The sequence below is a fragment of the Orcinus orca genome, chromosome 7 (genome assembly GCF_937001465.1).
Source record: "Orcinus orca chromosome 7, mOrcOrc1.1, whole genome shotgun sequence".
In the NCBI taxonomy this organism is placed as follows: Eukaryota; Metazoa; Chordata; class Mammalia; order Artiodactyla; family Delphinidae; genus Orcinus; species Orcinus orca.
The window spans coordinates 19,496,805-19,510,150 of record NC_064565.1 but is presented as its reverse complement, the minus strand read 5'-3'; positions in this window follow the sequence as shown (position 1 = coordinate 19,510,150).

Here is a 13,346-nt window from a genome sequence, read left to right as displayed (position 1 = left end):
GCCACTACCTTCCAGCGGCTTCTTTCCACATTCAATGTTGCCCTTGTAATTTATTTTCATCTGAATACATACTTTGCTCGATAATCCATCAGCCCTTAAGGAAGGACTCTTCTGTGGATCTGATGATGCGGACTCAGGGTCACATTCAAATATGACTGAAATCTGCTAAATACAAGCCCTAGAAGTTCTTCCCTTTCTCTCTTACAAGGCCTATTTTTTCTTTAATTTCTAAAAGAAAAGAAGGTATAGATAAGATGTAATACAAACCTGCTTCTCCAGAAACACAGTTGGTACTCACTCTCATCTACAATTTTCACAGGTCCCTTTCTCCAATCAAGTTAGTCATCTTCTTCCAAAATGCAATGCCTTTGCAGTGACCCAATTAATTTCTCAGAGAATGATGGGTGTTCTCTTGTTTTATGGCATTTCTCCCTCTATTTGACATTTTTATTGTTCACAAGCATTTTAGTTTGACCTCACCTTTACCAGTTTACCTCCTCAGTTTTCTATCTGAGATCCTTTTTTCTTCAATTGTGTGAAGTCATCATTCTGGATATTCCACTAGAGGACTTTCCTACAGTCTCCCGTGAAGTCCTCTCTTGCTTTGGAAGGGGTAGAGGATGGAAAGAACATAAGAAAAGTATGAGAATCCCTATGCTGTTAGAAATTACCTAACTTCACAAACTGCCAAAGTGAATATTCTCATTTTGTAGAGGAAGAATTAAAAATTCAGAGATATTACATAGCTTACTCAAAAGAGCAAAAAAGGATAGGGAGGTGGTTGAACTACAGTTTGAAGCTGAGTTTGATTTCTAAGCCAGTGTTCTATTGATCTTGGAGAGACAACAGTGAGTGGGAAGCAGTGGCTTGAAGCAAGATCTTAGTTCTCTTTCATCCAGGCTACCCAGGAATTGGACCTGGGTAGCATGGATGAAAACCAGGAATCCTAGACGTTAGTCTGCCAGGGTCTAGAGGTTAGAAACAAGGTTCCCCTGGCTCTTGCTCCCATTGAAAAATGCATTTCTCAAGGGGGCAAGAACTGTGAAAACAGGCACAAAGTTTATTATTAGAGACACAGCACAAGTGGAAGAGCATACAGAGAAACTGTTCAGTTAAGACTGAAACAAGGCAAAGATACACACCCTGAGAGAAAAGGTGTGAGCGTCCTCCCTAGTGAGGAGGAGCACAGTAAAGAGGGGGTTAAATCATTTATATAGGGCAGTTCTTCTGGGTCTTTGTTTACCTTTGGCCAATTATCTGGTTTCTTTTTCCACACATGACCTGCCTAGGACCTTCCCCAACATGTGCGCAACTTTTTTCCAAGGTGGTTTCCAGCCTAGAGGCCTATGGGAGAGGGCTTGATATCACCTATTATGGGGTTGCACCCCTTCCTTTTTCACCCTCAAGGAGACTTTCTGCACATATGCAGTGTCTCCCTTGCTCTAATGATGGGAAATACGTGAACTCTTGATCTTTTATTCAAACAGGTTTAGCCCGTCTCTGTCCCTGCCATAACTGTTATCTTAAAGTGTTCATAGGAGACAAAGTCCAGTTATTTACCCTGTTCCTGTTGTTATTTCCATCTCGAAGTGCAAATAGGAGGTTGGTTGTAAGTATCTAGCCTAGAGCCCACTTGCCTCTTCCTCAGGAAATGTAAACAGGAGGCTAGTTGTAAATGCCTAGCCTGGAGCCCATCTATCCCCTGCCTCACTATCACATTCTCTCATGATTTTGAGTTCTATATGAATTCTAGAAGATCATCACACTAAAGGCTTGTAACCAGAATTGAGTGAAAAAGTAATAAAAGTTTTATTACTAATGCCCCAGCTTTGAGCAAGACTGGTACTATAATTGGACATAACAGCCAACAGGCTCTAATTTGAGAGTTAGCAAATTAGTATCTTGGTATCTTTTCCCACCTGTACATCCACTTATTTGGAAATAGACATATGACTCTATTCTCCCCATAGGTGTGAGCTGTAACCCAGGCTAAGCTGAGCTGACTATAATATTCCATCTCCTTGGCTGTAATAATTCGTCCCCAGATGGGCTCTTAAACCAAGCCAAGCTAATTAGAATCCTCCTCTGGGACATTTTTGTAGGAGTGTCATGGAAATACCTCTTTTCTCTTGGGTCTTGCAATTCCAACTGGCCATATTCCCTGATTTATGACAAGCCTTTCAGCTTTAACTGCAACTTTAAAAACAATTAAGGCAGCATGAAAGAGAATATAGCTGCCAGTTCATCATGAGAATACAGCAGAAGTGAGAAAGCAGGAGAGAGTGAGACAAGAAGAGAGCAATAGAAGGAGATAGAGAAAAAGAAAATGAGTTAATAACTTTGATTCCTGGATGAGTTATCCTTGAAGTTCCATCCCTGCACTTTTTGGTTATATAAGCCCCCCAAAAATATTTCCTAATTTAATGGATTTCTGATATGCTATTTTTTTGTATCTAAAGATTCCTAATTTACAAACCACCCCAAATTAATTATGTCATGATTATTTATATTCCAATCACCAATTAAATCTCTGGTTTAGGAACTGAAAGATAAGATAAAATGCAAGAAAGTATTATATCACCTGAAAGGATCAAATGTGAATTCACCATGACATGGTAGCCTGTCTCTGTAGGCTACTGTAAAAACAACAACAACAACAACAACAACAAAAAAAACACCTATCTTGGTGTATGACTCCTAGGCTCTGATAGAAACTCTGCAGGTAATTATATATGTTACTTTGTGCTTCAATGTCTTCATATATAAAATGAGGAGAATTGTCCTAAATTAACTCTAGCATTTGCTCCTATTCTAAAGTCCTCTTACTCTCTAACATAGAATGCTTTTTAGATTAGCTTTAGTAACAAAAGTTCAGGTATGTCGCAAAAGGGGAGACATGAGAAATAAGAGAAAGGCTACAGGGATTGGACTGTAAGGATTGGACTAAGCTATAGTGTGGTACCAATCTGGTGAACACAGACAGTCTACTTTCCATGCTGCAGTGAGGACAGCATAAGTATCACAGAAAAGGGAAGGCCTGGGAAGAGGAGATGGAAGAACTCCTAAGGGAAAAGATATTCCCTAAAGATGCTCTGGTATGGGATATTCCCAGATCTCTGGAGTTCTGGAATTGAGGGAAAGTATAAAGCTATTTGGTTCATATATTTTGGCTTGCTTATGTGAAGTGGATAATTCTAGTTTTTATTGAAACATATCTATTAGGGAAATTGGTTTTCCTCCAGTGACCAATCACAAGTTGTGTTTTCTCAGATGCAAAAACTTATATAGCATAATCCTCCATGCATAATAAATGCATGGAAATATATTCTTGGGCTATTCATATTTTAAGAAATTACTGTACACAACTTCAATGTGGAATGGTTTGACAGTACCTTATATTGCATTAAATCCTTCCATTCTTACAATAGCACACTTCAGACTATTTACTTAGGACCCATGTTGGCAAATGACTAGATGTGTTAAGGTGAAAAAGTGACTGACTTTGGAGTCAAATTTGATTGCCAGCTCTACCTCCTATTATCTTGTAAGTGTGGCCAAGGTCTTAGTAATTCTAAACCTACTTTCTCATAGGTAATGTGTGGATCATATTTACTACAACATAGGGCTGCTGTAAGCATTAATTCAGATGACTTATGTAAAGCACTTGGCACACAATAGGTGCTCAAACATATTAATTTCCTTCTAACTAGTGAAACCCGATTTAATAAATAAAGCATGTTATTGTGTATTTTTTAATTTTATTGAGATGATTACATGCTTTATTTTTCTTTAACTCAGCTTAGTAAAGTCTTTAAGTCATTCCTAACTTGACTTAATTCTTTGTAACAATCATATTATGTTTTTAGATTATGTAAATATTTTTGAGATATCATTGACATATGACATGATATTAATTTCAAGTGTACAACATGATTTGATATTTGTATGTATTGTGAAATAATCACGATATGTCTAATTGACATTCATCACCAAACATAGTCAAAAATTATTTTTCCTTGTGAAGAGAACTTTTACGATCTACTCTCCCAGCAACTTTCAAGTATACAGTACAGTATTATTAACTAGAATCACCATGCTCTACAATCCATTCATGAGTTATTTATTTTATAACTGGAAGTCTGTACCTTTTGACCCTCTTCACCTATTTCACTTATACCCCGCCCCTCTGCTAACCACCAATATGTCCTCTGTATCTATATTCTTAAATTATTTCCCAGATTTTAGGGACAGTATTAGCAAAAAAGCATAATTAGGCATTCAGATGGTTTATTTTCCACTGAAATACTCCCTCATCTTCTAGGAAATTCAAAGAAACAGAAAAGCTCAAGATTTTGCTGCTTTTCTCTGTATTGGTCATATTCTAGTTGTTAGGGTGCATTGCTCATTGGTCTTTCCACTTTAAGACAGAAAGAGATAATTGCACCAAAAAGCTATTTCCTGATTTAACAAAATGAAAAACTTGGTGAAAGTTTAAAAGAGTTGGATTGGTTACTTTGTAAAAGAGATGATTAATGTAAGTCCTAAACAATCTTTTAATCATGTTGTGATTCAATGTAAGTAAGATATTGATTAGGTTTTCTTCTTTTTAATCAAGCACAGAAACAGGGTGCAATGATCATTATATCAAAGAGGATTTGAAGCTTGATATTCACATACATTCATAATAGCAAGAGTGATTAATTAATGCCATTATATTTGTTCTGTGCTCCTGCTTTCAGAACAATTTCATACAAATTCCTGTATAATTCTAACAACAAATCCATGAAGTGGGTATTATGTTCCTCATGTTAGACACTGGAATTAACTGGCTTACCTCATGTGATAGAGATTTGAATTCTGCTTCCAAACCCAGTTAGGAATTTGGGAGATGTTGAGGAGATGGCAGTCTGAACACACCCTGGCTTCTCTTTACTTCAATTACAAACCATCTGACTTACTAGCTATTGAGCACCAGTGAAGCACCTGGGGGTTGCAGGGGACATGCCCTCATCCCTTGCTATTCAGTAATGAGTAGACAAGCAACAAAGGCTTCATGTGGCATTTTGTGATAAATGCAGGATCTTAGGTTCCAGTCCAACCTATGAATCAGAATCTGCAATAAAGCAAGATCCCCACAAGATATATTTTCAAGTTAAAGATTTAAAAGCTGACTGTAAAGAGTGAAACTAAGGCTACAGGTATTGGAGAATCTGGGGACAGCATCAGGATGTCCCATGACAAGGAACAGTTGACTAATCATGGGAAGTAGTTGATCCTAGAGATTCTTGAGCTGAGGCAGCTTGGAGGAGAAGGAGGAGAAGTTGAACTGATTCCTCTTTCCGTTAACTTTTAAGAGCTTGCAATAACATGGTTGTGTAAGACAAACTCGTGGTATTTTGACAGGTTACTTTCACTCTGGCTGTTGTCGTCAGCTGGCCCACAGAGTTGGCAACAATGGTACTGTCCATCACTTGTGAAACTGTCTTCACTTATAGGATTCTAACAGTTGGGCATGCACCCCAGTGAACAGCCAAAGAAATGAATATACCTAAGAGTCCTTCTGGCTCTCTAAGGAATCCTAGCAGTCAGAAACCCTCAGAACAGATACCAAATGAAAGAGAGATGTGCGTATCAGGAACCCAAGCTAAGCGTATTAGGGAAAGAATAGCAAGTTGAACAAAAAATATGAAAAGAGCACCCTAGTGCTTAAACAGAAAAATCAGTATCATGCTACATTTTAAATATGAAATATAAATATTTTGAGTGCATTAAGAACTTCCCAACTGATTTCTATAGCAACTAGTTGGTAAGATCCAAAAATCTGATATCTCCCTCATTTTAAATGGATCACTCCCTTTTATCACCGTGCCCCATGACTCAGTGAGTTTATGTCACAATTATCCTTTTTGTAATTGTCATTACTTGTGTAAATGAATCTCTGAATATCTCTGCTGTAGAATTTGTCATACATTTACTACCTAATCATCCTCACTCCATATATATGCTAAAATCTAGTGATACTTTTCCACATTGACATATGTCAATTGGATTAAAGACCTCCTATGAAAATTTCAAATTTTCTTTACTTTTTCTTTAATTTTTCTAACCTTCCCAGTGTGTTTTCTGGATCTCCTTCTACATCAGGAGCAGAGAAGCATCCTATCCTCCAAAGTTGGCCTCCAAAATACATTCAATCTATCTCTATTTGATCCCTGCTAAAGATAAAATCTGATAATCTAATTAAAATAAATTAGTGACCAACACTGACTTAATGTGTTCCCTTTCCTTTGAAATAAATCCATTTTTTGTTTGTTTGTTTGTTTGTTTTGTTTTGTGGTACGCGGGCCTCTCACTGTTGTGGCTTCTCCCGTTGCAGAGCACAGGCTCTGGACGCGCAGGCTCAGCGGCCATGGCTCACGGGCCCAGCCGCTCCGCGGCATGTGGGCTCTTCCCGGACCGGGACACGAACCCGTGTCCCCTGCATCAGCAGGCGGACTCTCAACCACTACACCACCAGGGAAGCCCGAAATAAATCCATTTTAACAGATGTTATTGGTTTAACCTAAAACCATTCTTGAGAAGTCAGCACCACTTAGAATCAGTGGAAGGAATATTTGAGATCATTTGATCTTTCATCTTACTTCCCATACACTATGTGAGTCATTTCCTTATGAATTTATATTTTTTATATCTATCTTAACTCTGGGTCTTTGAAAGGAAGCACAAGAAATTGAGTGAATTTGTTACCACAAAGCTGGATTAGAGAATATGTTACAGTCTTCTATATTTCTTCAAGAACTTAAGCCTCAAGATCTCCATTCTTCCTGCAAGTCCCTCATCTAACCTCTGGGTACAGGCTGGGAAGCTGAAGGATGCTGAGCCCTGAAGACAAATCTGCAGTATCTATTATCCAGCTGGAGAGGGGGCCAGGCGCTTGGCACACCTGGCCATGCACAGATTCAGGAATTAGAACAAGAAGAATACAAAAAATAAATCTGGAAGAGACACAAGAAAGCTCCCATTCCATATCTTAAAGTAAAATTATTTTAGCAGAAAGGGAGCCTAGACCAGGAAAGAGAGGTTGCTGTAAATCAGTGTTTCCCCAAAGTTGATTGATGATCAGAATTACCTATAGTACAAGTTGCTAGTCCTTTCCTTAGAAATTCTGCTTCAGTAGATTTGGTTTGGAACTTTGTAATTTTTTTAATTTATATTTTCATATTTATTGTTTTATTAAAGTGCCATTATCCTTATTATGCCCAGGCAAGATTTTGAATCACTGCTCCATTGACAACGGGCAAAGCCCCACCAATGACAATAGAATAGGAACTAACTCCTGTTCAGTGTCATTTTGTGCAAGATTTGTGCAGAGCTCTTTATTTTTCTTCAGTAAATTATATGCTCATTTTGTATATGAAGCAACTGAGGCACAGAGACATTAAATTAGCCCAAGATGTCACAGCAAGGAATTAGCAGAACAGAAATGTATGCTCTCTCTCTCTCCACATTATTCTTGTTCTAGATATGCTTTAGATTGTGCCATCGTTAACCTCTGTTCTAAAATTGGAGAAAGATACTATTTGGTGTAATTTTCCTTTTAGTTTGCCAACTGTTAATGTTTTAGCTTTGTGAACACACCTAGATTCTAAATTGAAAGCTCCTGTAGCCTTAGAATGAAACTCTACAATATTGAGTATCAGCGGAAAGGTCTCATTGTGTATATTGAAAATCCTATCGTTCGTTTCCATGCTGAGCTGAAGCAGTGTGATTTTCTTTCTGGCAGGCCATTTATCACTCCCCATCAGCCATCAATAATTGATTAGGGAGATTGGATTCAGCACAGTGCAGATCAGCCCATTTTATCAACACAGGGTATAGTTTGTGTCAAAATGCGGTAACCCTTGAAGCTCTCTGCTTACTCATCTTTGATAGACTGTCTGGGGATTTTCACTTACTCCTTTCATGAAAGAAGGGAAAGAAAGAACTGGGCACAAAGGAAAATAACTAGCTGGCTTTGTTTATGCCAATATCCCTAAAATAACTTGCTCCTTATCATTTGTTTCTCACCCTCACCTAAAAGCAAAGAACAAAAGGATGCTTTAGGTTAAGGAGCCAATCCACAGGCTTTTTAAGGCAAAGCCTCCAAGCCATCTCTTATACTCCCAGAAAGGCGATGCAGATTCTCAACCTGATCCCCTCTCTCATCAGGAACTGCCACTATTTTCTCTCCCCAAATTTCTATTTCCACTAAACCTTGGTAGCAGAATAACACAGAGTCTTGCCACATTTTGTGCTGACCTTAAAGATAAGAGCACAGGGCATTTGGTTGAAAGCATCACAGTGAGAAACAGGAAGTGAAAGCAGTAAACATGAGCAAGTTGCAATGATTATGGTCTCGTAACAACTCCTTTCTGTGAAGCTTCAGAAAGTCTCGACTCCTTTCTTTAAAAAAAAAAAAAAAATCTGTCCCTTCTTTGAGCTCTGCAGGTAGGACTCAGCAAATATCCCTTTTTCTTTGGATCTGTATTGATAGAAGTCTCTTCCTTTTTTATAGTGCTTTTCTGCCACAAAGACCTGAAGATTCAATTAACACAGAACAGTAGGGACTACCCCTTAGTCTCACATGGGCAGCTGGCTTTTCTGTCATTCCCATCAGGACAGGCTGGAGAAGGAATGAGAACAAATAACAGTGAGAATCGATGTGTGCCAGATTGGTCTAATGTTGTCAATGGAAAACTGATTAATTTCTCATGGTAGCTCTAGCAGGTAGGTACTTTTTTGTCTTCACCAAGTTACAAATGATACAACTAAGGCAGGAGAGGTTTTATAACTCAGAGTAACCAGAATGTGAACAAGGTAGGTATGGATCTAGACCTGCACTCTCATATACCACTGGCATTTCCTCTGCTGCTCTCTGATCACAGGCTTCACCCACCCTAGTGGGCCTGTCCTCCACACCGGAGAGTCATCTTTGGCATTTCTCCTCACTTGGTCAATTTTCCTAAGATTACATTAAGAGAGAAGTTTTTGACCTTGATTATAAAGTAATATGTTTTCTCTTTTCCCTAGAGACTTAAGTTCACCTCATATGTTTGCATGTGTGAGTCTGAGTCCGTTGGTGTGCTGGGGCTGGTGACCTCTTGAAAGCAAGACTTTCAGGGATTTTTTAGTTCTCCTCTCCTTATCCATCCCTTCAGCTTCCCTTCTTTTCATGACAAGAGTGTCTGGGAAAGCAGAGATAATCACTTCCAGCACTAACATCAACCAGGTCAGATCACAACTAGATGTCAGCATTTAGTAATATAATTTTCTCCCAATCTCAGGAAAAATAATTCGTGTGCATAAGTAATATGAAAGAAAGGCTTAGCTTCTTTCAGAATATGGACCTTTAGAGAAATGGGCAAGCATTTGACCTCAAAGATTGTCTGAGGCTTTTAAAATAATTTCTTACACTCACTTAGGAAGGAAGAGATGTTATATTATTACTTCTAATTTTGTTCATTTTTTTCTTTCTAATATGACCAAGGACCTAAGTTCCTCCTTGGTGTAACTGCCAATGATGTTAACAGGACATATAAGCACTCTTTAAAGAGGTAAGGGTGCTGCTTACCTCTGAACAATTTTGCAGATATGTGTGTTTCCTACTCTTTCCTAACCTCTAATTCCTCTCTCTCTGTCTCTCTCTCTCTCTCTCTCTCTCTCTCTCTATATATATATATATATATATGTAATAAAACTAATGACTAACACTCTACGTAGATGGAGTCAGACCTTCCTCCTGAACTTTCTCTATCAGAAACCTTAAGAAATACCTGTTTCCTATATTTTGAGGAAAGGAAAAAAACATTTAATGTTAGAAAAATAACTGAGCATCTGAAAACACAAACAGCAAAGGGGAATATTAACCTTGACTGTGTCTCTTTATTAAAAAGGATGAAATATATCTAGAAATTTATATAAAATGTAGAATAAAAATAAGTCAGAATAATACCAACTTATGGTTAACTTATGAGCAAAACATAAATATTAGGCATATTATATCTATAACAAACACAGATGATCCTGGGAAAATTAAATGGGAAAGTAGATAAAGCTTATTCATGGTATTATTCAAAAAACATGATTGAACACTCAGTGGGCTTCCACTGTGTACTGGAGCTGCTACTAAAACAGGTTATAGAACTGAAAGTTCTGGTACTTTCACTGAAATTGTTAATAGACCTGTGAGGGAGGAAGACAAGAATATAAACAAATTACAATGGTATATGATGGTTGAGATGCAGGGATATATACATAGTATATATCACAGTCTCAGGTCTGGTCCAAAGAGAGAGGGAAAAAATTTACAAGAGAAGGAGTCGCTGGAGGAGTTGTTTTAGCAAGAAAGAAATGTACAGATAGAAAACAAGTTGGGCAGAACATTCCAGGCAGAAGAAACAGCATGTTCATGAGGGCCAAGGCATGTGACAGTAGAGTGCATTTGGAGAGAACTTCAAATTATTACTTGTAGTTAAAGATAAACTTACCATACAATTTAGCAATTGCACTCTTAGCTATTTACTGAACTGATTTGAAAACCTGCACACAAATATTTATAGTAGCTTTATTCATAATCACCAAAGACTAAAAGTAACCAAGATGTCTTTCAACAGGTGGATGGACTGTGGTCCATCCATACAATGGATTACTATTTAGTGATAAAAAGAAACAAGCTATTAATTCACACAAGAACATGGGTGAATGAAAGAGGCCAGACCAAAAAGGATGCATATTGTATCATTCAATTCATATGACATTCTGGAAAAAACAAAATCCTTGGGAAACACACCAATCATTGTCATGGGTTTTAAGGGGAGAATATTCAACTAGGGAAGTAAGGAGGATTTTTAAAGTGATTTAAAAAGTCTGCATGGTACTCTAGTGGTGGATATACAACACTATGTATTTGTCAAACGCATAGAATTTATAGCGTAAAGAAGGAAGCTTAATGTATACAAATTGAAAAAAAAGCAAAAAACCAGAAGGTAGGGAATCAACCAGGTTGGAATGCAGATTGTGACAAAAGAATTTATAACATAACCCCACTGAAGGTGGTTTTAGAAAAAGTTTCTGATCTAAGTAACTTCCGAAAACAGTGCTTTGACTGGAAGCTATAAAACTAAAGAGACGTTGACGGCTGTACACATAAATACTATAATCTAGTGGGTAAAGTTGCATCTCATGGGGGTATGAGTTAACAATTCTGAAACTGCTTTGCATATATATTGGGACTGAACAAATAAATAAATGAATGGTGGTGGATGGTGGGAGCTGTGTTTCTCACTGTTGGAGTTAGAAGTTACAGATTAGCAAGGGAAAAAGGCTAGAATCATGAGAAACAAGATTAGGCTCAGTGATATCAGTATGAGCTCATGTTTACATACCTATTATACAGACTAATATAGACATAATTATAGATATGTTTTAGTATACATACATATATTGCCTAGCTATGCCTATTTAGAGAGTCTAGAAACAATGATACCCAGGTAGTAGCAGGCATATCCAACGGCTGAAAATTGATTCCTAATACTACTTTCCAGTATAAGGAACCATGGTTTTTGGGTTTTAGGGTGAGCAGGAATATGTACATAAGGTACCTCTGGAGTATCTTGTAATGCCAGAAAGCAAAGAAGTGATCTGAAATAAAGGAAGCACTCCCAATGGCCAAAGCTGGAACAATTTGAGGGTGAAAATAAATAATGGAGTATTGGACTAATAACCCCAATATTAAATAAATATTGAATTGAAAATGATATAAATAAATGCTTGAATGACATAATAAATGGGGATAGAAAACATACATTTTACATACAGAAGAATTCCAAATAACTTTTGCAGCTACTACTCCCTCCAAGTAATGTAGTTTAGCAGCCTCTTTCCCATCCCCATTGAGTGTGGGCTGCATTTTCAGAGTAGAGCATGAAAAAGGTTAGCAGGAGAGGTTGGTAAACACTATCTTGGTCAGATAATCAAGTTTTGCATTATCACTTCTAAGCCATATTTATGGTATGTGCCCTTTTTTTTTTTCAGGTGGGAAAAAGGGCAAGGTGTTTATTAATCCCACAACCCCCAGCAGCAGCTGTCACCTGTGACTGGGGTGGGTGGGAAGGATGCAGAGGCCAGAAAGGAAGTGTCAGCAGCAGAGAGTACAGAAGTCCCTCCCACTACACACCCCAGAGCTGCTGCCCCCAAATACGCATGAGACAGGCCCAGTCTTTTCCAACTCTCTGTTCACCATGTTTCTCACTGCCCTGCAAGAGGCCAGCCACCCCAGGGGCAGTGTGTCCTGGTCTGACCTCCTGGGCAGCCAGGCTGGGCAGGAACAGTGCACAGGTTTGACAGACCTGGGCATGCATGTGTGCAGGGGACACAGGTGTTGGGAATGGCACCTTACTTCTGTGGTCCAAAAATCTATAACCTGAGTTTAACCATGATAAAAATGACAGACAAATTCAAATTGAGGAATGTTATACAAAATACCTGACAACTATGCCTCAAAACTGTCAAAGTCATTAAAAACAAGGAAAGTCAGAAACTGTTACCACCCAGATTTGACTAAGGAGACATGACAACTACATGTAATGTGGTGTCCTAGATGGGATTCTGAGACAGAAAAGGGGGCCTTAATTAAAAACTAGTAAACTCCAAATAAATGAGTTTAGTTCATAGTAATGTACTACCACTGGTTCCTTACTTGTGACAATTGTACTAGATCAATGCAAGACCTTAAAATAGGGGAAACTGGGTGAGGACTACACAGGAAATCCTTATGCTCTCTTTGCAACTTTTCCGTAAGTCTGAAATTATTCTAAAATTAAAGGTTAAAGAAAATATTAGTCACGGTTAGAAGATGTGAAGGCTGGAAAAGTGGAAAAGATGGGAGACAGAGGTCTCCATAGGGTCTTAAATGCCATAAGAGTTTGGAATTATTGAAGATTGTGAAGGAATAGGACAAGAAAGATCTTGTGGTGGTATCTGTCAAGAGACTCATGAGGTGATCCAGATGAAAGATCCTTATTCAAATCAGTATCTGTGGAGTCAGAAGAGCAGAAATGACATAACCTGGTGACCAATTATTATAGAGGGTGAGGAAAGGACACATCTCAGAAGGATCCCTGGTTTCTGTTTGAGTGATTGAGTAGGGAGTGATGCCCTTACTGAGATGGGGACACGGAAACAAATATGCTTAGGAAGAAAGATGAAGATGTATTTCCAGTGTTAAAATGTTTCCTTAGAATTAACCATGAGAAAGCTAAGGGGTGGTTTCCAGTTTTCAGAAAGCAACTGGAGCTTCTTACTTCCTG